This window comes from Chiloscyllium plagiosum, unplaced genomic scaffold (assembly GCF_037043375.1).
Source record: "Chiloscyllium plagiosum isolate Xiang-an unplaced genomic scaffold, Cpla_swu_hap1 HiC_scaffold_20, whole genome shotgun sequence".
NCBI classification, from domain to species: domain Eukaryota; kingdom Metazoa; phylum Chordata; class Chondrichthyes; order Orectolobiformes; family Hemiscylliidae; genus Chiloscyllium; species Chiloscyllium plagiosum.
In genome coordinates this window covers 8042098-8067797 of record NW_028270158.1, presented here as the reverse complement: position 1 = coordinate 8067797, position 25700 = coordinate 8042098, and the positions used below count along the sequence as shown (strand labels likewise).

The following is a 25700-nucleotide window of genomic DNA, read 5'->3' as shown; positions in this document are numbered from 1 at the left end:
TAATCTACACATCTTTGGATTGTGAGGGGAAACCGGAGAACCCGGGGGAAATCCATGCAGACACGGGGAGAATGTGCAAACTCCACACAGACAGTCGGCCGAGGTCCCTGGCACTGTGAGGCAGCAGTGCTAACCACTGAGCTACCATACTGCCCCAAACACATTATATTTATGCTCATCTCACTGGGTACAATGGTTTGAAGCACTGACACATGCAATACTGCAATGAACAGAATTCAAGCTAAGTTACCATTTGTCCCGAACAGTTCAGCTAATAAAAGCCTATATGAACTGATTTATGCGACTACAGTCCCCATCACCAGTACAGCAAGCACATTTATGTCTATTGGAACGAATCTTACATTTTTTGGCTAAGTCCAAGCTGTGTTTAACCTTTTGAAGGGTTGTTTGTTGCAAGGCTTGGCAAGTTCTCTCATCTTACCTTAATAAATCAGCTCTTCATTAAAACCTACCTCATCTCTCTGGCATTCATCATGTCCAATTTCTGCCATATCTTAAAACACACTATTCCCAGATCAACCCACAACTCAATAGACATCCTTGACTTAGGATTCTGCTCCCCACTCTTCACTCCTCAACTGCCTGACACGCAGACTGTAATTAGTAAGGACAGGTGACCAAGCCTCCTCCACAATAATCCTTAATACCAGTACACTGTAAGACTGAATACGTAGTCTCTTGCTATACTCTCTATACATTCATGACTGTGAGATCAAATTCAGCTCTAACCCTATTTACAAATTTGCGGATCTCAAACCTGCACACCCAGCATTTGTGCCATCTTTAAAAAAGTTGCTGTGCACCAATTCAGGCACAGACACCTCAGTGGGAACTGGTTGCATAACTGCATTAATTGTAGAAAGGCAGTGATATTCAAAGATGCAGGGAGGTCCAAAGTGAGCAAGGACCAAGAGAGCATGAGAGTAGCTGAAACCTGGTCAAATCCATAAGCCAGTGTCTGCAATCGAAGTGCTCAGTGCAGCCTTTCAAGGTCAGTTGCCAGTGTGCCCTGTAAGGCAAATCTGTGCCTTTAGAAAACATGTCAGTGTATTGTGAGGGATTGCAGGATGTTAGATAACAATATTTGTGCTGAAAAACCGGTTCTGGTTGGTGCCTGTGGATCATGCTCCAGGCTCTGATTTTGTCACAGTAAGCAGAGAGGTGTGTGCTTTTGTTTCCATGCCGAGTTTTCCCAACTTGTTTGGAAGCTGCATATTAATAGATAATGCGCCATCAACAAGACATTTAACAAGCAATATACCATCTTAATAGGCAACTTGCCACACTGCTCATGAAAAACATAAAAATGCACAAATTGTTCCCAATATTGAGATGGAACTTGCCCAACTTTATATCCGATTCTGCCACATATCATAGACCACGTTGCTCAGACCCCTAAAATTTCTACCCAATCTGATTAGCTCCCTATAAAAAGCACACAGTAAAAGAAGAAAGTCTCAGATTTTTTTAAAAAGTGAATAGTACCGTCTAATTATATTAACTTGCTCTATAATTTATTATAATTTTATATTAAGACTTTAAAAAAAAACTGAATAGGTCATCATTATTTTAGGTGGCATGGTGGCTCAGTGGTTAGCACTGCTGCCTCACAGCACCAGGAACCTGGGTTTAATTCCACTCTCCGTTGACTGTGTGTGTGGAACTTGCATGCTCTCTCCATGTCTTGTGGGTTTCCTCTGGATGCTCCAGTCTCTCCTCCTGGTCATGCTAAATTGCCCACTGTCTAGGGATGTGAGGCTCGGTGGATTAACAATGGGAAGTTTACGATTATTTGACTAGGGGAGTGTTGGGGTCTGGGCGGGACACGATGGGCCGAATAGTTTGTTTCCGCATTGTAGGGAATCAATGATTTTGGCATTGAAAGGTTTGTGCAGTTGCTCCACAATAATGTGACTAATTTGTCTGTTAATTCTGGCTGTGGGAACAATCAGAAGTTAATTCCAAACCCCAATCCTGAGACTCGAAAACCAAATCTAGATCGACACTTCGGTGCTGTACTGAAAGAATTGTTGTACTGTCAGAGCTACTGCCCTTCAGATAGGAATTCAAACCTGCCTTCTTATACTTAAAGGATTGCGAGACATTTTTTCCAAAAAGAGTAGGGAACTCTCCCGCGTATCGTCAATGTTTATCATTCAAACACCACTCTAGAAAGCAGCTGTTGTTCATTTATCACATGGTTACTATGGGACTGGGCTGCCATATGATCCTACTTTAGGACTACAGTTCAAAGGTACTTCAATGGTTGCAAAGTTATCCAGTCAACATGAATAGACAGGTATGGATTAAATCAATCCGGAGACACAGATTACTTACTTGTACAGACAAAAAAAAAATCTAACAAAAGCTTTTCATGAAAAGAAATATGAGAGACTATGTGTAGGATAATCAGTGAATCAGCCCAGCAGTTTCACCATATCCGATATTCAATTAATCTGAACAAAAATGACCCAGATCTCTACATAAGCACGCTGGCAGTAAATTAGCAACCAGAAAATATATATGTATAAGTTCTGTATTGCGCTTAGGGCAATTTCTGACAGTCTCACTTTAAGAAGCAACCCTATTCCAGGTAAAGCACAAAGAACATCAGGATGGCAGTATTCCCAAAATGCAATGGTTTGATTTGCTCAAAAGTGAAATTTACACAATGGGTTACAGATCAACTGACATTGGTGTTAATTTGCTGACTGTAAACAATGTGATTTAATCATTATAAATCAGTGAGACATAAAAGCAGAGACTGCTGATAAAAACGTGAGAATCTCTACGTATGGAAGCAGGCCATTCGGCCCATTGAGTCCACACCGAGCAATCCGAGTGTATCCCACCCAGACCCACCCTGTCCCTGTAACTCTGCATTTCCCATGCACAGCCCTGGGTACAATGGGCAATTTAGCATGGCCAATTCATCTAGCCTACATCACTAAACTGTGGGAAGAAACTGGAGCACCCAGAGGAAACCCACCCAGACATGGGGAGAATGAACAAATTCCACACAAACCATCACCCAAGGCTGGAAGGAAGTATAGATCCCTGGCACTGTGAGGCAGCAGTGCTAACCACTGAGCCACCGCACCGCCCACATAGTTAATTCTGATCGAGATTTCTTGCCATGCTGGTCCAAAACCAGAAATAAAAACTGTTACAAGAGCTTCAGTAAATGCAATAAAACAATGGTTCCAAAGATTTTTTTTTTTGGTGAACGTCTTTTCAAACAGATTCATAATTAGGTATCTGCAGCCAAATTATAAAACTGCATAATATTCATAATTTAAAAGTGCTGCACATAAACAGTATTTTAATAATGCCTTTAAGAAAACACGTATTTACTCAGAGAAAATAATGAGGTGAGTATACCTGTTTCATTACAAAGACTGTCTATCCTTGGCAGGAATCTGTAATAGAGGAGCACCAGGAATATAGAGCATAGTGAAAACATTAAGGGAGTAAGGGGAAATTGGGAATACTACAAAGCCAGAGCAAAGAGAGACAGTAGAGCACAGTGAAAAGAGGTGCCCAATTAAGAGCAGAACTCAAAGTATGAGACTGTCAATTTAGATCAAAGCCAAATCAGAGACACAGAAACCAAGACTAATTTCTTTGTGGATAGAGTTTATGAACTACTCAGTCTTACTGCTACTTTCCATCCACAACATCAATTGATCAATGAACCCTAAATACATGCTTATCTGCTTATTAACAGAGAAAAGCTTGGGTATAGCATCTACACAGGGTGGCAGAGCACACCATCAGCTGATGCATAAATTTTCTCTAGATCATTACTACCCATCTGTACAACCGCGTAATCATTGCTGGCCCTTGGAAGGTCTCAACCTTAACCTGGGGTTCTGGATGAGGGGAGCTCAGGAGTGTCAACGACACTTTTCAGAGGTCTCAGACAGACAGCAAAGTAGGAAAGATTCGATTAGATTTTACTCTTAGGAATGGCTGGTGAATGAATGTAATACCATAATGGAATATTTCATTACGCTTCTAATGTAAACAATACACCCCATAGTACTGAACCATGCAACTCTTCAGGTGAGTAGTCAACAATACTTAATCAAAGTAAAAAAGCTTACTGACTGAATTTTCTGAAATAGCTGGTAAGTTTAAAAGTTATCTGCAGAGCCTTTAACTGACAACAGCGGTAATGACCGCTGGTTATAGCACCACATACTGTACATATACGGTTGTCTGTGATTAGCATGAATCGTGTTGATAGTGGGCACTGGAGTAGCAAATGTTCTCAACCAAATCTATATTTCAATTCTATAATGCCTTCATTATTTTCAAGAAGCATTAAAGAAAATAAATCTGTCAGTGAACAAGTAGGTTTTATTATTGGTTGCTAGGCAGCATATTTTGGTCGTGAAGTGTTCAGGGATAGAAACCAGTGGAATTAGATTTTGAAAAGGGCAAGGAGATATGTGGATGCACTCGGGTGCTGTGGGGTGTGCGAGCATGGGTCCGTGTTTGGGGTGCATGTGCATGAGTGGGAAGTTGTGGAGAAACATGTAGTGGTGTTTGCGCACATGTGAATCAGTGGCAGTGTCTGTAGAGGTGTGTCCATATGTGGGATTGCACACACAAGACTAGTGTGAGGTTGTGTAGGTTAGCACTGGTAGCTTGTGAAGATCTATGTGGGGATATACACATGTGTGGTGCAACCCTGAGATTTTGATTTGCAATTGTGTGCATATGTAATTCCTCTCTTCAAGAAAGGAAATAGGAAAATCCCCGGCAATTACAGACCAGTAAGTCTCACGTCTGTCGTCTGCAAGGTGTTAGAAAGGATTCTGAGGGATAGGATTTATGACCATCTGGAAGAGCATGGCTTGATTAAATGCAGTCAACACGGCTTTGTGAGGGACAGGTCATGCCTCACAAACCTTATCGAGTTCTTTGAGGATGTGACTAGAAAAGTTGATGAGGGTCGAGCAGTGAATGTGGTGTATATGGACTTTAGCAAGGCATTTGATAAGGTTCCCCATGGTAGGCTTATTCAGAAGGTCAGGAGGAATGGGGTTCAGGGGAACATAGCTGTCTGGATACAGGATCGGTTGGCCAACAGAAGACAGCGAGTGGTAGTAGAAGGAAAATATTCTGCCTGGAAGTCTGTGGTGAGTGGTTTTCCACAGGGCTGTGTCCTTGGGCCTCTATTGTTTGTAATTTTCATTAATGACTTGGATGAGGGGATTGAAGGATGGGTCAGCAAGTTTGCAGATGACACAAAGGTTAGAGGTGTTGTTGACAGTATAGAGGGTTGTTGTAGGCTGCAGCGGGACATTGACAGGATGCAGAGATGGGCTGAGAGGTGGCAGATGGAGTTCAACCTGGATAAATGCGAGGTGATGCATTTTGGAAGGTCGAATTTGAAAGCTGAGTGCAGGATTAAGGATAGGATTCTTGGCAGTGTGGAGGAACAGAGGGATCTTGGTGTGCAGGTACACAGATCCCTTAAAATGGTCACCCAAGTGGACAGGGTTGTTAAGAATGCATATGGTGTTTTGGCTTTCATTAACAGGGGGATTGAGTTTAAGAGTCGTGAGATCTTGTTGCAGCTCTATAAAACTTTGGTTAGACCGCACTTGGAATACTGCGTCCAGTTCTGGTCGCCCTATTATAAGAAAGATGTGGATGCTTTGGAGCGGGTTCAGAGGAGGTTTACCAGGATGTTGCCTGGACTGGAGGGCTTATCTTATAAGGAGAGGTTAACTGAGCTTGGACTTTTTTCATTGGAGAAGAGGAGGAGAAGAGGGGACCTAATTGAGGTATACAAGGTAATGAGAGGCATAGATAGAGTCGATAGCCAGAGACTATTTCCGAGGGCAGAAATGACTAACACGAGGGGTCATAGTTTTAAGCTGGTTGGAGGAAAGTATAGAGGGGATGTCAGAGGCGGGTTCTTTACATAGAGTTGAGAGAGCATGGAATGCGTTGCCAGCAGCAGTTGTGGAGGCAGGGTCATTGGGGACATTTAAGAGACTCCTCGACATACATATGGTCACAGAAATGTGAGGGTGCATACATGAGGATCAGTGGTCGGCACAACATCGTGGACTGAAGGGTCTGTTCTGTGCTGTACTGTTCTATGTTCTATGTTCTATAAGTAAGGACTGCACGAACTTGATTAAATTCCCAAACAAGTGTAAAATCACTTCAATGACAGCTACACACACAACGGCACTGGGTCTATCCTGCACATGCACAGAGATGTCACACCTCATCACTTACAAACTCAAAAAGAAATACCTTGCATGTGCACAATATCCTTCATGACCTCAGGACACCCTAAAATGTCTTAATGCCAATGAAATATTCATGAAATGCAGGCACTGTTGTAATGTAGGAAGCATGGCAGACAATTATGCAAGCAAGGTTTCACAAATAGCAGTGTGAGAGACCAGTCAGTCAACCTGTTTTGGTTGTGGTAGTTGAGGATACACTTTTGTCAGAATATTGGGAAAACATCCCTACTCTTCCAAAAATGTGCTCCTTCACACACAGTCCTGGTTTAAAATTTCAACCAAAACATGTACTCCCAACAGGGTAGCTCTCTCTCAGTGCCACACTAGGTGTGCCAATCTAGATTTAGTACTTAAAATGTCAGGAACATAACTCAAGTGCTTGATCTTCTAATCAAGAAGCATGTGTTATCAAGTAAGCCACAGCTGAAATGTGAATATAAACTTTCTAGGGTTCTAGGAAAACAGAGGTACCTAGGAAATATCTCTCCCAATAGCTTTGGTACTGCTTGAGGAATAAATAAGTTACAGTTTAACACAGAAAGTAACGACCATGGCTTCAACAAACAAAGCATCCAGACTGTTAAATTCAATTATTCTTGTCCGAGAGGCCAAAAGTTGAGCACACTGGGGATAATAAAGTGACGCTAATACATCAGGAATTGCTTGATGTTAACTGGAACAACATAGTCAAGCCTACGATCAATGGATGTTGCCATTAGTGATTCAAGTGAAAAGTATTTCACTGTCAAATATCAGTAATTGTTTTTAAAACTGAGCAAAAAGCAAAATAAAAAAAAAAGTTATTCAAGCTCATCTTTCATTTAATTGTTGTTTTAGAAGTACAAAACTGACCAGTACCTTCAATGCACTATACAGAATGGACAATTGAAGCATTTCCAACTTATATCATTCCTTTTAGTTAGGGAGGAAACAGTTCAGAAAACCTTCTCGTTCCAGTTCTTGGAATCTTGCCATGTTGCCTACCAAACTTGGAAAGTAGTCTACTTATTTGACGTCAATAATAGGTCATTGAGTGCTTTCATAGGCTGCAGTTATTTTACAGAAATAACTCTATACAGTTTGAGAGACTGCTGGTCTGGAACGGTATAGAAGTGCTGCAACCACTTTAAAATACAAGAGAAGATCTCCAGTTGCTCAATAGGTAGACATTGCATTAGCCCTTTGACACCAAGGACCAAAATCCAAACCTGACATTTCCTGAGTTACCTTCTTAACCAAGGCAGCAGCTGGGAGACTAAGAGTGGTCTCAGTGGCTGTGTTGGAAAATAAGGAAAACTGCCTCTGACTGCTTGTGATATGCTCCATGGCTGAGCAGTTTCACAACACATATCTGGACTCGGGTGCGAGAAAGATCATTTGGGCCACTGTTACATGTAGAAGAAAACCCAGGTAAATGCCAGCTTCATCTGCAGAGGGAAGAAATTTGAGAAATAAAAAACGAGCAAGGCATTTCATGGTATCTAATTGACAAAGAGCAACATGCACTGCTACGGAGTTGGCCCAATTTTCTAGATTCACCCTATAGCCATGTGAATGAAAATGCTGTTACAATTGTGCTGCATACTTCTATTTTAACTGAAAATTACAGAAATGGCTGGTTTGTTGCAAGCGTGGTGAAATTAAAATCAAAGCAATTCAGAACACAAATTCATACAGTGCCATTCTGCCACCAGAAATGCAACCAGCAGTCTTTTCCCTGTTGTTGCCCGAAATCCCAAAATTGGGCACATTTATGTGGGTACTTAGACAATTTCAAACATCAATCCAATACAGCAAATGCTAACCAGGATGATTGTCCAGGTCTTCTTCATTGTGGAGGATTCCAATCCAGCTTCTTTTAAACTTTCAAATTGAAATTTCTGCTTTCCTAATAGCAAGATCGCTCAACCTGCAATCAATCACCTTTAGCAAAACACCTTTTGAACTATTTCGGCCCCATTCCCACCAGAATCTGATCCAGGTACAAAAATACTTAAACTTCCAAATGAACCTTTTGCTGGCAGAACTGGCATGATTCCTAACTGCTGGCATCATCCCACCAGCCCCGCCTCTTCAGTGTTGCATACATGGTGTTGGTGAGCATGGAAAGGATCTGTTCCCACTCCTTGAATCATTTTTGGATATAGAAAAGAGGCATATGGATTCAGCAGAATTAAACCCCTGACAAAGTCACTTTTGTTAGCTTTTAATCACACTCATTTAAGAACTTTTGGCACATCCATTTCTGCAAATGAAACAGTGTACAATTACTACAGTCCTTTACTTAGCCAACCACTCTGCACCGCTACTTTTAAATTAGTCTGTTTCTCCTTCCAACTCCAAGTTAATTTCATACCAATTATTACACAGTTAACTTCTATGTACCTCAGTGACAGGCTAAAATCCCTCAAAACAACCCTGGAGTACTAAATTACATATATCAAAAGCACAAGGGAACAAGCGGTTTCGTTGCGACCAAAAAAATGGATCTGCAGCATACAGGTCAACTCTCCAGTCTCCAAGCTTTTTCTCTTCAAAATATCATTTCCAGATAACATTGTTCTTGAACAGCCATGACCTAACGAGGCATGCAAGATATTCACAATCAGTTCACAGGTCAATTAATAAACACAGTAATTCTCTCTTGAAACATGCTTCATCAAGCTGGATTTTCCTGACCACTGCCCCATAGAATTGTGTCCTTCTATCCTTGCCTAGGGTCAAGGATGATGTTCATATTATCAAAAACCCTTTGTATTGCAGGTTACCACATGCATAAAGCCACTAATCTTCCACTCAAAAAAACTTTAATATCACCTCTGGCAGCTGTTGCTTTCAACTTCTCAGACAGGTTAATAATCATGCCAATGTAATCTAATATATACAAATCCACACAGAATGTGATTGTAATGAACGCTTTAATCCTCATGATTTGGAGATGCTGGTGTTGAACTGGGGTGTACAAAGTTAAAAATCACAACACCAGGTTATAGTCCAACAGGTTTAATTGGAAGCACTAGCTTTCGGAGCACCGGTCCTTCATAAGGTGGATAACCACATGGTCAATCACCTGATGGAGTGGTGCTCCGAAAGCTAGTGCTTCCAATTAAACCTGTTGAACTATAACCTGGTGCTTGGATATTTTTAGCTCTAATCCTCAGAATTGAGCAGAAAGCATTTGCTGCTAATTGGTGAGAGGTTTAAGAGCACTGATATGGAGAGAGATCTGAATGCCCTGTTGCATGAATTGCAGAAGGTTAGTGTGCAGATACAGCAAGTCATCAGAAAAACTAATAGAATATTATGTTTATTGCAAAAGTAATTGAATGCAATAGGAGAATTGTGTCAGTCATACATAGCATCCGTAAGATTGCATCTGGAGTACTGTGTACAGTGCTGGTTAGAGAGATGTTAATGCATTGGGCAGTTCAGAGAAAGTTTACTCAACCAATTCTGCAGTGAGCAGATTGCCTTATGTGAAAAGGCTAGACATGCTGAAGCTGTATCCTCTAGCATTTAGAAGAGTCAGAGAAGACTTAATTGAAATGTTCAAAATCTTAAGGGTACTTGATTGAGTGGATGTTGAAAGGGTGTTTCCTCTTGTTGGACAATGTAGAACTTGGGATCACTGTTTAAAAAGAAGGGGTCACTCATTTAAAACAGAGATGAGGGGGTTAGAGCCTTTGGAATTCCTTTCTTCAAAAGACAATGGATACAGAATTTATCATTGTTTGCAAGGCAGCAGAGGATAGATTCTTGATTACCAAGGGGATGAAAGATTAAAGGATATGCAGGAATGTAGAATTTGAGGTTAAAATCAGATCAGTCATGATCTTATTGAATGGTGAAGCAGACTCGAAAGGACGAATATCCTACTCTTGTTCCTTGCTCACTATTTTGTACACTATTTTCAATTAATAACAGAAATCTCAATTTAGAATTTAGTTATTGCAAAAGAAATGCTACCTCTAGTCCTTAAAGAACTCCCATCAGGAAATGGTATTCTCAAACATATGTAAGATAAACCCTGATACAATTAACTGCTTTGTGAATTCCCATGATTATGTTAACGTGGCTATCCTACTTTCTTTTTCCTATTAGAATACTAGAAATATAAATGACAAGATAAACAATAGGATAATCACTGCATCTTTCCACATGCATTTCTTCTAAGCTGTAGAATACTTTGGCTTTTCTTAAAGATTAGCAAAATAGAATGGTTCAATACATTTATTTAAGGTTTACTTTATTGCTACTGCCAACTGTGCACGAACTGTCGACTGGGCGATACCTTGGACTTAGTATCACATTAACAAATATAAATAGATATCAATGAGATTATGAGATCCTCACATAACCTAAGGAGGCATATTGCTGCTGTGTTTTCCATACATCTCAAAAGAAGCAACAATTTAATTAAATGGAAATTCCATAAACACAATTACTAAAGGGACCACAGCTAAAATACTTACGGCCCAGAAGGAGATAATGCTTAATGTCTCATTCAAAAGGAGTACAACATAGAAAGTTACATCTCTCTTTAAAAGGTCTTACTCTTCATTAAAGCAAAACTACCCTCATAAAAAGAGTAATAAATATAATGAACAGAGTAAAGGGGAATGTGTACATCTTATGGATGGTTAAATCTTCCTACTATAATTTATATACTATTAAACATCAGACATCACTGAAGAAAACTAAACAATTCGAAAAAACTGATTTTAATATTTATGGACATCTGTGTGTTACAGAGTTCTGTTGATGTCATAGTAAGAATTAAATGTAGTTCTGGTACTTGCCTTTGAAAAATATTTAAAACATTAGTTTATGGTTTGTGGAAACAGCAGGAACACAAAGCAACTATAAATGATAGTTACCATTAGGTAATTTTTTTTTGGAATCTGGAAATGAGAAACTGTCTTCCAAAGATTATTAGTAGTTCTTTTGCTGGCCACATTGCTAAAGTCTCTGCCCACTATCATACATATATCTTCTTACTGTACAGGCAAAATAATTAGAACTTACTTGTAAAAATGCAATACAATTACAAGTGAATAGTATGGTGGTCCCATTTGTATAAAAATGTACTCATGTATAACTTTAAAAGGCAATAATTGAGACCCATCAACTGTTGAGTGGCTAAAGTCAGTCAGGTATGGTAGCTGCAGTTTTGAATGACACTGGAGGATTGCAGTTTTGAATGACACTGGAGGATTGCAATTTTTTTTTTTTTAAAAAGTATTCCATAGCACCCTCCTTCCCTTCTTGATGAGTGCTCCCATGAGTACCTGTCTAAAGTCATGAATGAGGTTGTGTAAAATTCTTAATATTAGATGTAGGTTTGCTCACTGAGCTGGAAGGTTCATTTTCAGACATTTCATCACCATACTAGATAATATCATAAGCAGTGCTTCATCCGGAGGCTCACTGAAGATGTTACCTAGTATGGTGACGAAACATGTGAAAATGAAGCGAGCAAACCTACATCCAGAACCTCAACCTGAACTACAAATCTTCTCAAAACTCGCAAAATATTAATATTGTTAATGAGGTTATCCTATTTTATTTTTTCTATTAAATTACTAGAAATATATTAAAACAAGGTATCATTATTACCCTGGGTTCAAGCTCTTCAACAGAGTTTAGACACAATTATCCTGTAAAAGCCCAATGTATATTTAGCCTGTGTGAGGGAAAAAAATTAAAATGTAGGATAGAACATTTGAAGGAAAAAAAATCCAAACATTATCTTTCCAATTTTAATCCTTCCTAATGAGTTATAAGGACATCTTATAACTCATTAGTTATAATCTTTTAAAAAAAGTTTATTTTTAAGAGAGTTACTTTTCATTCAGGAACAAGTAGGTCTAGTTAAAATAATTTATCTGAGAATGCAACTTTTAAAAAAAGGTTTTGTGATTTACACAAGAAAGTGAACTATCATGCTATTCGAACAGATGAAAGACTCAACAGACAATCAAGGTATTTTTCAAATGTATAATTTCAGTTACATCACACTGTAAACTTTTACTATAAATTCTGTGTCTTACAAAATCACCTGATGACGGAGCGCCGCTCCAAAAGCTAGTGTGCTTCCAATTAAACCTGTTGGACTATAACCTGGTGTTGTGTGATTTTTAACTTTGTACATCCCAGTCCAACACTGGCATCTCCAAATCATAATTTATTTGCAACTAAGTGAGAACGACTGAAGCAGCTGAGTTGGCAACAAATCTTATTTGATCACTTTGAATTTTTATTTTGTGATAAGGGATAGCACATGAAATTGCAAAGTAACACTTCAGATAATTGAGCAAAAAAGATAAGTTTACTTTGCAGTAACAAAAACAGCACAATTTGTTTATTCAGTCATCCTGCTTGCTGCTATTGGTGCAGTGTTTCTGCTTTTCCTGTTGAAGTTTTCTAAATTCCTTTCCTGGTGTCATAATGAAAACATAATGAAAAATGCAGTATTGTTCAACATGTTTACTTCTTTGAAATATTGCAAATGAGATGGGAAATAGTTCCCCTTGATGAAACTACCACATGATGATTATCTTAACTCGAAGAGTGTGCAGGCTTGGTAAAATTGTGTACATTGCTGAAACACGATTAAGGCACCTCCAGTTTAGATTAGATTTAGATTAGATTACATTACAGTGTGGAAACAGGCCCTTCGGCCCAACAAGTCCACACCGACCCGCCGAAGCAAAACCCACCCATACCCCTACATTTACCCCTTACCTAACACTACGGGCAATTTAGTATGGCCAATTCACCTGACCTGCACATCTTTGGATGGTGGGAGGAAACCGGAGCACCCGGAGGAAACCCACGCAGACACGGGGAGAACGTGCAAACTCCACACAGTCAGTCGCCTGAGGCGGGAATTGAACCCGGGTCTCTGGCGCTGTGAGGCAGCAGTGCTAACCACTGTGCCACCGTGCCGCCCAGTTTGTTGCCGATAGACAAAATCATTGGTCCTGCAAAATTCAGCAATTTTTGGGACTCATACCATTAAAAGGATTTAAGTAATCCTGTTATGTAACCTGAATATTTGTTTCAGAAGTTGACTTTTTTTTAATAAAGTCAAGCTTTAGAGTTAACAGATATTGAAAAGTGACGAGTTGTGACTGGATTGAGAATTTCTTTAGTGCAGAGAAATGAAATATTGTCAATGAGATGGGAAATAGTTCCCCTTGATGAAACTACCACATGATGATTACCTTAACTCGAAGAGTGTGCAGGCTTGGTAAGATTGTGTACATTGTTGAAACACGATTAAGGCACCTCCAGTTTAGATTAGATTTAGATTAGATTACAGTGTGGAAACAGGCCCTTCAGCCCAACAAGTCCATACAAGAGAAATGAAATAATTCTATGCTGCATGGAAACAAACATTGATCACATGTATGAGAAAATAGATTTGGACCATGGAGCACAGAATTACAATGGGAAAATTCAAACATCAAAATTATTAGGCTCTATTTTGAGGGGGGGGGGGGGGTGCTGAATTCCATGAATATAGCTATATTAATGAGTTTTGAGAAGATTTGTAGCTCAGGTTGAGGTTCTGGATGTAGATTTGCTCGCTGAGCTGGAAGCTTCATTTCCAGACGTTCCATTACCCTACTAGGTAACATCTTCAGTGGGCCTCAGGGTGAAGCACTGCTGATGATTTCTGCTTTCTATTTATATGTTTGGGTTGGTGACGTCATTTCCTATGGCAATGTCACTTCCTGAAGAAGGGCTTATGCCCGAAACGTCGATTCTCCTGTTCCCTGGATGCTGCCTGACCTGCTGCGCTTTTCCAGCAACACATTTTCAGCTCATTTCCTATGGCAATGTCATTTCCTGTTCTTTTTCTCAGGGGGTGGTAGATTGGGTCTAGCTCGATGTGTTTGTTGGTAGAGTTCCGGTTGGAATGCCATGCTTCTAGGAATCCTCGTGCCTTTGTTTGGCTTGTCCTAGGATGGATGTGTTGTCCCAGTCGAAGTGGTGTCCTTCCTCATCTATATGTAAGGATACTAGTGAGAGAGGGTCATGTCATTTTGTGGCTAGTTGATGTTCATGTATCCTGCCAGGCAGATATTTCATACCAGGCAGAAAACTAGCCACCAGGATACATGAACATCAACTAGCCACAAAACGACACGACCCTCTCTCACTAGTATCCTTACATACAGATGAGGAAGGACATCACTTCAATTGGGACAACACACCCATCCTAGGACAAGCCAAACAGAGACATGCACGAGGATTCCTAGAAGCATGGCATTCTAACCAGAACTCTATCAACAAACACATCGAGTTAGACGCCATCTAACACCCCCTAAGAAGAACAGGAATTGACAACACCACAGGAAATGACATCACCAACCCAAAGAAACACAAAAATAAATAGAAAGCAGAAATCATCAGTAGTGCTTCGCCCGGAGGCCCACAGACAATGTTACCTAGTTATGTGACGAAATGTCCAGTTCAGCCAGCAAACCTACATCCAACTATATTAATATTTGCCATGTGGATATTATTGTATGGTTAATAACTCAGGATGATTTTTCACACTACCCTAGAACAAGGACTAAGCATCATTAGTCATTTTGGAGCACTCGCGGATCTTTATTGATGATCCAAAAATGGGTGGAATCCAAAGCCTGGGATTTATAGTCGCAAATTCTTTCAGTAAAGTTAAATGTCGTTAGTTACTAGCTAGCAAAGTCGTCTTTATGAATATTTAAAGAGGAATCAGTTAACGGAAACAAGGCACTAGTTCTGTTGGGGCAACTTGTTCTAGAAACAAAAGAATCACAATTTCCTGATGTGAATAAATCTGTGTTTTTTTACAGGTTGATTTTATAGCAGCATTGCAGAAAAGCAATCTAGTACCTTAAGAGAGATCTGATGTTTTTTTTTTTAAGTACAATCCCTTTCCAAGGCAGGAAGTGGAAATAAGGGATAAGAAGAGGGAAGGTGAAGGTGGTGGAAATGGAGCACAGCAGTTTAGAGAGTATGACACTGTAACTTAATTAGGCACTTACCAATTTAATATCTAATAGACACTAGTTTCAAAACGTTTTCCCCTTGGATCAGATATCCGATCAGTAATCCAACTGTACCTAGAAACAAAAATGCATTTTCAAATAAAAAATTTGTAAAGTGCATTCAAAGTACTAGAATAATAGGTGCTTTTGCTAACAAGGGAAAGACTTGGCAAGTGCATCCCAATTCAGAGTTACAACATCCTATTTGAAAGTTGGGCACCCAAATTCAGTTTTAGACTTGGTTACATACAGCAGCCTTTAGCTGCAAAAGGAGCTGTAACCAGGTAGTCAGCAATGGCAGGCGCACCTAACAGAATATAGTACTTAGCTTTACCTAGCCTTTTCAAGCAGTTTAGCTCCAGCTACACAAACTATTGCAAATTGGAAAGTGTAGCCCTCAATTCAAAGCTCCCCAGAAACAGGGGCAGGAAATACGAGGGAAAAGCATTGTTAAAATGTGACTTTATGGGCAGATTTAACATTTATTTTCTGAATTCATTCTATGTGGTTATTTTGTCACTTGCACTGAACAGTTTTTGAGGGTAAGTAAATAAATACTTAATGCAAAACTGAATAAGTTACAGTTATGCAGTAGGTGATGATAGCAATTGAATATTTTTGGACACTTTGAAAGCAGAACAATAATCTGTCAAAATCACTTAGATACTAACTCAGAGTTCACCATGAAGCAACAAGCACATGGTAATCACTTGCAATTTCTCACACTGCAAATCTCAAGCAGCTTCATGGGTAAACTTCAAGGAAAGTTTCAAGACGATCTCAAAAATGAGAAAAATGCAGACTCTAGTCACCAGCTGTTATTCTTATTCACTTTGTAATCAGAATAGTTCAAAAGGTAATACAAAGGGAGGACTGCAGATGCTGGAGATCAGAGTCGAGTGTGTGGTGCTGGAAAAGCACAGCAGGTCAGGCAGCATCCAAGGAGCAGGAGAATCGACGTTTCAGGCATAAGCCCTTCATCAGGAAGCCTGTAAACAGTCCTTCTAGTAGGTGCATTTACACAGAGCTGAGCTATTTGGGACATCCAGAAAACAAGCATAAACACTCATACAAAAAAAAACCTTTGAGCAATTCATGTAAATCTGGCTTTAATTTCTTAATATTAAAAGGTTAAGTAGTTTGTTTCTCTTACACTGAACAATTGACATAACATTACTAACCTAGCAAAGGCATACATCTAATAAGCTGGTCAATTTGATATACCATATAGGTTTAATAAGTGAAAAGTTTGATGACTTGTAGCATTTCAAAATAATAAATAAAAGCTAGTCATGAAGGAGAATAATCTTTCAATAAAGAATACTTACTTGTTCAACATATACACTTATAATCAGAATATTGTAAAATTGCTTAACACCTCCTTTGTTGAAAGTAGTTAAAACAGCCAAATGCACTTCTAGTCGTAAAAGAAACTCATAGCTAAGTGTACATAATGTTTCCAATGAGCCTTTTCAAAGTTTGGGAGCATAGCAGAGTAAGTTAAAGATTCCAGCCTGGGCCGGCCAATATATTTATTGTGTTTAAACTGACTGTCAAAGAATTCTCAAGAGGCTACTATTTTCAAGTAACTCCAAACTATACAGCCTGGCAAAAAAAAATTTAAAAAAATATTCACAGCTCCTTTAGAAACAATGAAATATAGCTGACAAAATCATCACAGTTTTGAAATGAGAAGATCAAAAATATTATAAAATAAATGATATCAGGTGACGTTCCACAGCTAGCCCTAATCACAACTATTTAAAATCATTCAATTTTCATATATGGATTTAAACAGTTGTACTTTACTAGGGAGGTTAACTTTATTTTCTAGATGCATGTTTACTTGCTTTCCATAATCAAAACTTCATGGGTTGATTTAATCAAAAGGATTCCAAAAACATAACCTGCAACAATCTTGTGTTTAATAGCCATATTTTCCATTGTGTTGGTTCCAAAAAAAAAAGCAGATGTGAAAACGACAGCTTTTTAAAAATGTTCTTTAATCATTGCTTCTTCTTTCTCCTATGTTTACAGAAATGTTAACGTCTACAGCATGGAAGAGATCAGACACAGTTGTTCAGCCACTGCACTACAGAAGCAACTAGAACACTAAAGATGTGCAATCTGAAAGAAGTTGGCTAATGTACAGGGAATTATCTTGAGAAGAGTGCACAGGGTCGGATGTTGAATACAGATCACTATTATGGCTAAGGCAATACAGAATGGTCTGAGAACTATTAACCCTTAAATTAATAAAAGACAGGTTAACCATCATTAGTCGCGCAAGCAAACACAATAATCAGACAGCAAATTATATGGAAAATGGGGAACTTTAGAATAAGGAAACAACCTTTTTGAAATTTGATGAGGGAAACATTTCTACTTGAGAGTTGTAATTCTGTAGAATTTGTTATGGATCAAGATTTTTAGCTACTAGCGGCTCAAATGATATTTGGATCATGGATAACATGGAATGGAGACGGAAGTCATGAGAAAACTGAATTACAGAATCTGTCAAAGAGTCAACTAGCAACTTCTGCTCTTACCTCTTGTATTAGTTAGAGGATGCTTGATCCTTAAAATGGTTAAAAACCTTTCAAGTGTCCATGTCAGTTCAATGGCAGATAACTTTAGCAAACAGTTCAACAGAGTTCCTAAGGTGTTTAAAAAAAAGTCAATAAGAACACCAGTGGAATGGCCATAACAAAAGATATACTGCCAATCTTGACTTGGACCAGAATGTGCAAAGTGATGATTAATTTGTAATACAAAAATTTTCATGGGCTGATATTCAACACCCAAAAAGGGCAAGTTGGGATTGGGTCAGACATCAAAGCTTTATATGTCTGAAAATGACCTCCCATGACCGGCCCAATTCCAGATTTATTGAAGGGGCCAAGGGCTAGGCAGCTAACCTCTCAGAAGGCCAGTTAGTAATTTACAATTTAAATGTATTAAAGAAGATAGAAATTCCAATTTAAAATGGTAATACAATTTTTGCAGCCGGTTAGATTTCGCAGGCCTTTGCATGCAAAGAGTGCAGGAGTGTTCCCCATTCCCCTTGAAACTTCTACCCATTAGAAAGTGGAATTGGAGTTCTCACCCTCACATCTGAGGGTTTAAAGCCCTCGCTAAATCTTCCTCAACCAGAGCTGAAATTTGGTCATAGCTCCTTCTGTGGCTTGCACTGGTCTCCTTCTCATCCAACCAGAAACCATGTTAGTCAGTCAAGCTGACTCCCAGGTGAAGAAGCAATCAAGTACAAGAGTTGGATGCTTCATGGTTAAAACTCAAGAGTATGTGTGGGGGTTGGGGTGGAAACCCAGACACACATGGACTAGTTAAGGACAGTCAGCAGTTTTGTAGAAGGCATCTCATAGGTAATTTTAGTTTCCCCAAGGAGAAACTGGTGGAAAGTGATTTGAATATGAACAACAGCAATCTTGAGGAATAATACTAAAAAAACGTTTTATTCTCGAGGTTGTTACTAATTTACATAACATCTGAAGGTTTCCCGTCCAAAAGTTCTCTTGCCCCTTACCTGCAATTCTCATGCAACATGCTCTATTAATAGCTAACCAAAAACATGACCAACCAATGTTAAGACGCATTAGGAGAGAAGGGTAAAACTGATTGGTGAACTTATTTCGATCCAGTAAGAATGATTAGACCAGTAGAAAACATAGGAATAGAACAACAGTTAAAATGTAAAGCCATAATACAAGACTAAATGTAATACGGCTAGAATAGAGGCAAAGAGAAACAAAGATAAAGCGCTTTATACAGGATGTAGCATTGTGGAATTCATAACTAGTGGCAGATTTAGAAAACCCACTTTTGATCATCCAACTCAAGTTTAGGGACATTTGGAAACACAGAAGTTACTGTATGGAAGAAATTATTGGAACAGCAAATGTTCTCAATTTTAATATTTATTACTTTCTCTCCATTAAATTTCCCCTTTATGTAGCCCATGGCATCAGTGATGGCATCACAATAGAGTCTGACCCCATCTTCATGTACACTTCCAGCAACAATCACCACAGCAATCAGAAGCAGCAATGATTGGTTTTTGTGTTCCTGCAACTCAGTGACTCCAAGGAAATCTATAATTTTCCCATCATTGCCACCACATATATCAATTTATTCAGCGCAGATCATGGAATATTCTAGGATTTTCCTGTTCTATGGAACTCAATGTCACATCAGGTAAAACATTTATTTACTCCTATACAGATGTAGAACAGTTTTATTTGATCATAATAATAATCACCATTAGGTGGTCTACAACCCAATGCTTGCTTGCATCAGTATTCTGAAAGCATTAATCAAAGAAAAGTAGAGTTGCTTCACCTATACACATCATTCAAAAGACTGGTAGTTTAAAATAAGCTTACCTCAAGCAGAGTCCACGTTGTATCATACAACCTTGTCTGTAGGTCAATGTTTATGTGTTGAAATATCAGCCATTGTTAAAACATAGTGAGATCAAGCAATTAGCTGCAAGCAGAAGACAAGAGTTCAGATTAGTTTAACCTTTTTTGTACAGAAGTTAACTAATTTTAGCTCAAATGACCCAAATCATTGAGGTTGGTGATAAACAGAATTTCTTTTTATCATCATTCAAGGGATGTGGGCATGTTGACAAGGCTAGCATTTATTACCCAGAAGGCAGTTGAGTCTACCACATTGCTGTGCATCTGGAATCGCATGTAGGCCAGACCAGGTAAGGATGGCAGTTTCCTTCTTTAAAGGGTATTGATGAACGAGATGGGTTTTCCAAATAATTGACTGATTTCATGGTCATCATTAAAATGTTAATTCCAGATACTTATTGAATTCAAATTCCACCATCAGGCCCCATGAACGTTATTTGCATGTCTATATTCTGGCGATAATACCATTAGGCCATCACCACCCCCTCAATTCATCATACAATGATGATTTATATACACTCAATTTCAAGAACAGTAAATGCTTTGAAAATCATACATTTTAATACTAATTCTATTTGTTATCATGACAGATGCACTTTCAATAAAAATTCAGACTGGGGAATGATAGTTGAATAATTAATTTAATTTTGCAATGTATCTGTTATCATTGGTCAGTGGTAGTCCTACAGGTTAGTATTGGCTATGTTTATTCTCATCGAGTCTGGCAGTTATAGGTTCATATTCGACTCGAGACTTGAATACATAATCCGGCCTGACACTTCACCAGTACTAAGGGAGTTCTGCAACTTCAAAAGAGCTAATTTTCAGGTGAGCTGCTAAATCCAGGTTACATTTCCCTCTCAGATGGATGTAACCATAGAAATATAAAATAGCAGCAGGAACAGGTCATTTGGCTCTTTAAGCCTACTCCACTATTTAACATGACCATATTTGATCATCCAGCTCAGTTCTGTTCTTTTGCTTTCTCCCAAACCCTTTGATTCGAAACCCTAAGAACTAACAAAGATCTACTCCTTGAAAACATTCAAGCTTTTGGCCTCAACTGCTTTCTATAACAGAATTCCAGGCTCTTTCATCTCAGTGTTAAATGGCCTACCCTATATTCTTAAACTGCGACCCTGGTTCTAAATTCCCGAGACATTGGGGAATATCTTTTCTACATTTAACTTGTCAAGTTCTGTTAGAATTTTACAGTTTTCTAGAAGATTCCTCCCTTATTCTAAATTCGAGTGCATACAGTCCAAACTGATCTAGTCCCTCTTCATATGTCAATCCTGATGTCAAATGCTATCACAGGGATCAAACTGGTAAACCTTCGTTGCACTCCTTCCATAGCTCTTCCTCAGGTAAAGAGACCAAAACTGTACATGCCAGGTACAACTGCAACAAGATTTCCCTGCTCCTGTACTTGAATCCTCTCACTGCAAAGGCTAACGTTCATTTGCCTCCTACTCAAGTTGCATCTCCATTGTTACCAGGTGTACTAGGACACCCAGGTCTCGTTTCACCACTCCTTTTTCCAATCTACATTTTTGTTATCAAAATGGACAACCTCATATTTGTCCATATTATATTTCATCTGCCATGTATTTGCCCACTTAATTTGTTCAAATCACACGGAAGGCATCGCTGCACCCTCCTCAAGCTCACTACCATACAGCTTTGATTTGCCTGCAAACTTGGCAAGATTACATTTAGTTTCTTCATCTTATTCATTAATATAGATTGTGAATCCAAATAAACAACATCTACTGGATCCCCCTGATCAACTCTACTATTCTCAAAATTCTAATGGAGTGGATTTATTAAACATTATTTCCCATTTGTAATTCCAAGTTGACTCTGACTGATCCTGTTATGGTTTTCCAAGTGCTCTGCAATTAAATCTTTTGTAATGGATTCCAGCATTTTCCCCACAACTAGTCTATAAAGGACATTAGTGTAACACATACTGGTTCATATACCACATTACTCATTTGTGTGATGGGAAGAACATATTTCTGGCTTTATGATAGCATCCCATTACTGGTAAACACCACTCATATTGCCTTTTTGGGTTTTTTTAAGCAATAGACATCATTGAGCATGCACTTTAATCATTTTCTTAAAAATTAAAAGCATTTTTTCCCTTTCTTGTTTGAATCCACCTGCAAAACTATTGCCTCCATCCAAGTGCCTGTGAGAATATAATTTTCTCCAAAACTGTGCAGGTTGGGAGTATTGCCCCATAGTGTCCAGGAATGTGCACGTTAGCTGGGTTAGCCATAGTAAAACCCCATGCAGAGTGATGTAATGGGATAGAGGTGGGTGGATAAGATGCTCTTAAGGTGAGTGCAGACTTGATGGGCCAAATGGTCTCGTTACACTGTAGGGATTCTATTTCTCCCCCCAGGATACTGTGAAAACAGCCACATGCAAAGGTATACTAGTTGGTTAAATAATGCTTCCTCCCTATGATATCAACATGTCCTTTCATTTGGCACCTCTCTGTAACGATACAGTTCAAGAATACTATGTATGCAGAATATTGAGATGAGCTAAAATGCCATCACCCGGGTGCAGTCCATCATACTGAATAAACATTGACCGGATATTATTTTTTCAATTTTCATCCTATCTCGCAGAAACAAAATTCAAAATTTCGGTCCCCCATTTGCTGAATGGATTGTTTTTCCATATAAGTCTCAACATGGAATGTCCGTATTTTATTTAACCATTGGATAAATCCCCATGACCTGATCAGGTGTACCAGAGAACTCTGTGGGAAGCTAGAGAAGTAATTGCTGGGCCTCTTGCTGAGATATTTGTATCATCGATAGTCACAGGCGAGGTGCCGGAAGACTGGAGGTTGGCAAACGTGGTGCCACTGCTTAAGAAGGGCGGTAAAGAAAAGCCAAGGAACTATAGACCGGTGAGCCTGACCTTGGTGGTGGGCAAGTTGTTAGAGGGAATCCTGAGGGACAGGATGTACATGTATTTGGAAAGGCAAGGACTGATTAGGGATAGTCAACATGGCTTTGTGCGTGGGAAATCATGTCTCACAAACTTGATTGAGTTTTTTGAAGAAGTAACAAAGAGGATTGATGAGGGCAGAGCAGTAGATGTGATCTATATGGACTTCAGAAAGGCGTTCGACAAGGTTCCCCATGGGAGGCTGATTAGCAAGGTTAGATCTCATGGAATACAGGGAGAACTAACCATTTGGATACAGAACTAGCTCAAAGGTAGAAGACAGAGGGTGGTGGTGGAGGGTTGTTTTTCAGACTGGAGGCCTGTGACCAGTGGAGTGCCACAAGGATCGGTGCTGGGTCCTCTACTTTTTGTCATTTACATAAATGATTTGGATGCAAGCATAAGAGGTACAGTTAGTAAGTTTGCAGATGACACCAAAATTGGAGGTGTAGTGGATAGCGAAGAGGGTTACCTCAGATTACAACAGGACCTGGACCAGATGGGCCAATGGGCTGAGAAGTGGCAGATGGAGTTTAATTCAGATAAATGCGAGGTGCTGCACTTTGGGAAAACAAATCTTAGCAGGACTTATACACTTAATGGTAAGGTCCTAGGGCGTGTTACTGAACAAAGAGACCTTGGAGTGCAGGTTCATAGCTCCTTGAAAGTGGAGTCGCAGGTAGGTAGGATAGAGGAGGAGACGTTTGGTATGCTTTCCTTCATTGGTCAGAGTATTGAGTACAGGAGTTTGGAGGTCATGTTGCGGCAGTACAGGACATTGGTTAGGCCACTGTTGGAATATTGCGTGCAATTCTGATCTCCTTCCTATCGGAAAGATGTTGTGAAACTTGAAAGGATTCAGAAAAGATTTACAAGGATGTTGCCAGGGTTGGAGGATTTGAGCTATCGGGAGAGGCTGAACAGGCTGGGGCTGTTTTCCCTGGAGCGTCGGAGGCTGAGGGGTGACCTTATTAGAGGCTTACAAAATTATGAGGGGCATGGATGGGATAAATAGACAAAGTCTTTTCCCTGGGGTCGGGGAGTCCAGAACTAGAGGGCATAGGTTTAGGGTGAGAGGGGAAAGATATAAAAGAGACCTAAGGGGCAACTTTTTCACACAGAGGGTGGTACGTGTATGGAATGAGCTGCCAAGGATGTGGTGGAGGCTGGTACAATTACAACATTTAAGAGGCAGTTGGATGGGTATATGAATAGGAAGGATTTGGAGGGATATGGGCCAGGTGCTGGCAGGTGGGACTAGATTGGGTTGGGATATCCGGTCGGCATGGACAGGTTGGACCGAAGAGTCTATTTCCATGCTGTACATCTCTATGACTCTATTGAATTGGGCCTAGAAGGTAGAGAGAGGAGAAGAATCATCACCAAGCCCATCAATTTGTTGTCCCAATTTCCAATCGGAAGCCATTGTACAAATGAGGCTCCGTCATTAAAGCTGGATGAATATCCACATTGCCGATATTTGTGCGCTTCCTGGCCACTAGGCACCCATCCTACTGCCACTTCCCACAAACAGAGCCCAATAAATCCTGGTACGTATAAAGTATCAAGGAATCAGATGAGTTCCTTTACAGCTAAGCAGTCCACTCTGCCTATTTTCTGATCTTCACTGAGCATAAATCTAGCAATATCTCCCTAAATTTCAGACTGGCGTTGACACGAATTCAAAATTTGCAGTGAAATTCAACATTCTTTCCTCAGGCTAGCACAATTTGTAAACAAGAGAAATACTGTATTTGCATCTTTGCAATTAGGACAAATGTCAAACACATGGTGTAATTGCTGCTTCCACCTGTTCCAGATTAAATATTACTTTCATCCTTTAAAAATAAGATGAAAGAAACAATTCGGCCAAAAATTGCTAATAGCCGTGAACGCAAGATTGAAGTTCAAAGAAAGATTTTTGCAAGCCAAAATAGTCTTTGGATCTTGTCTGAAGTTCACTGGAGATATTGCAGCACAGGAAAACAGCTATTCAACAATACAGCCCAGAGTTGCTGTTAGCTCCACAACAAAATAGCTAGTCAAAAAGCTCTTTTCTGCAGCCATTTATCGACCTTTCAAAAATGTTTATTGAATTCCCTTTTCAATTACATTGTGGTCGCCACCACAGGGATTCCTAAATATTTTCCTAATATCATACCTCAGATTTCCTTTGATCCACAAGGTAAAAATTGAGGGGGTGTTTGTTTGGGAAGGTTTTGGCTTATTGGTATTATTAATGAACTTTTAATCCAGAAACCCAGGTGATATTCCGAGGACCTGGTTTAGAATCCCACCACGGCAGATGATGGAATCTAGATTCAATAAAAAATCTGGAATTAAGAGACTTCTGATGAGTGACTGTGATAATGTCATAGAGAAGCAAAGCATGGAAACAGCCCCTTCGGTCTAACTCGTCCATGCCAACCAGATATCCTAACCTAATCTAGTCCCATTTTGCCAGCACTTGGGCCATATTCCTCTCAACCCTTCCTATTCATTTACCTATCCAGATGCCTTTCAAATGCTGCAATTGTACCAGTCTCCACCACTTCCTCTGGCAGCTCATTCCATACACACACCACCCTCTGCGTAAAAACGTTGCCACTTAGGTCCCTTTCATATTTTTCCCCCTCTCACCCTAAACCTATGCCCTCTAGTTCTGAATTTCCCCCACCCCAGGGAAAAGACTTTGTTCATTTATCCTATCCATGCCCTTCATGATTTTATAAACCTTTATATCTGCATCATTATTGCCCTTTAGGGAAGGAACTGCCATCCTAACCTGGTCTGACCTAAATGTGATTGACTCTTAACTGCCCTCTGGGTGATGAGCTACATTCTTGAACCGCTGCAGACCACCTGCTGTGGGTTGCCCCACAACGTTAATAGGAGGGAACACCAGGATTTTGACTCCGTGACAGTGAAGTAACAGCAATAAATTTCCA

General features: G+C 39.6%; 1 protein-coding gene across 10 annotated transcripts in view; it reads right to left on the bottom strand.

Annotated features, from left to right (window-relative positions):
• Nucleotides 1-25700, bottom strand: part of mrtfba (myocardin related transcription factor Ba) — a 240623-nt gene that overhangs the window by 128700 nt on the left and 86223 nt on the right. For 5 of the 10 annotated variants that reach the window (XM_087997621.1, XM_087997620.1, XM_087997628.1 and 2 more), the window contains 2 exons: nt 19741-19843; nt 15338-15415 (listed from right to left, as the gene is read on the bottom strand). The gene's annotated coding sequence lies outside the window, so the exon portion shown is untranslated. Of the gene's footprint in view, nt 1-9113; nt 9131-15337; nt 15416-17889; nt 17998-19740; nt 19844-24913; nt 24952-25700 lie in introns of those variants that run through there. The other 5 variants (XM_087997624.1, XM_087997625.1, XM_087997626.1 and 2 more) reach the window with 4 other exon arrangements.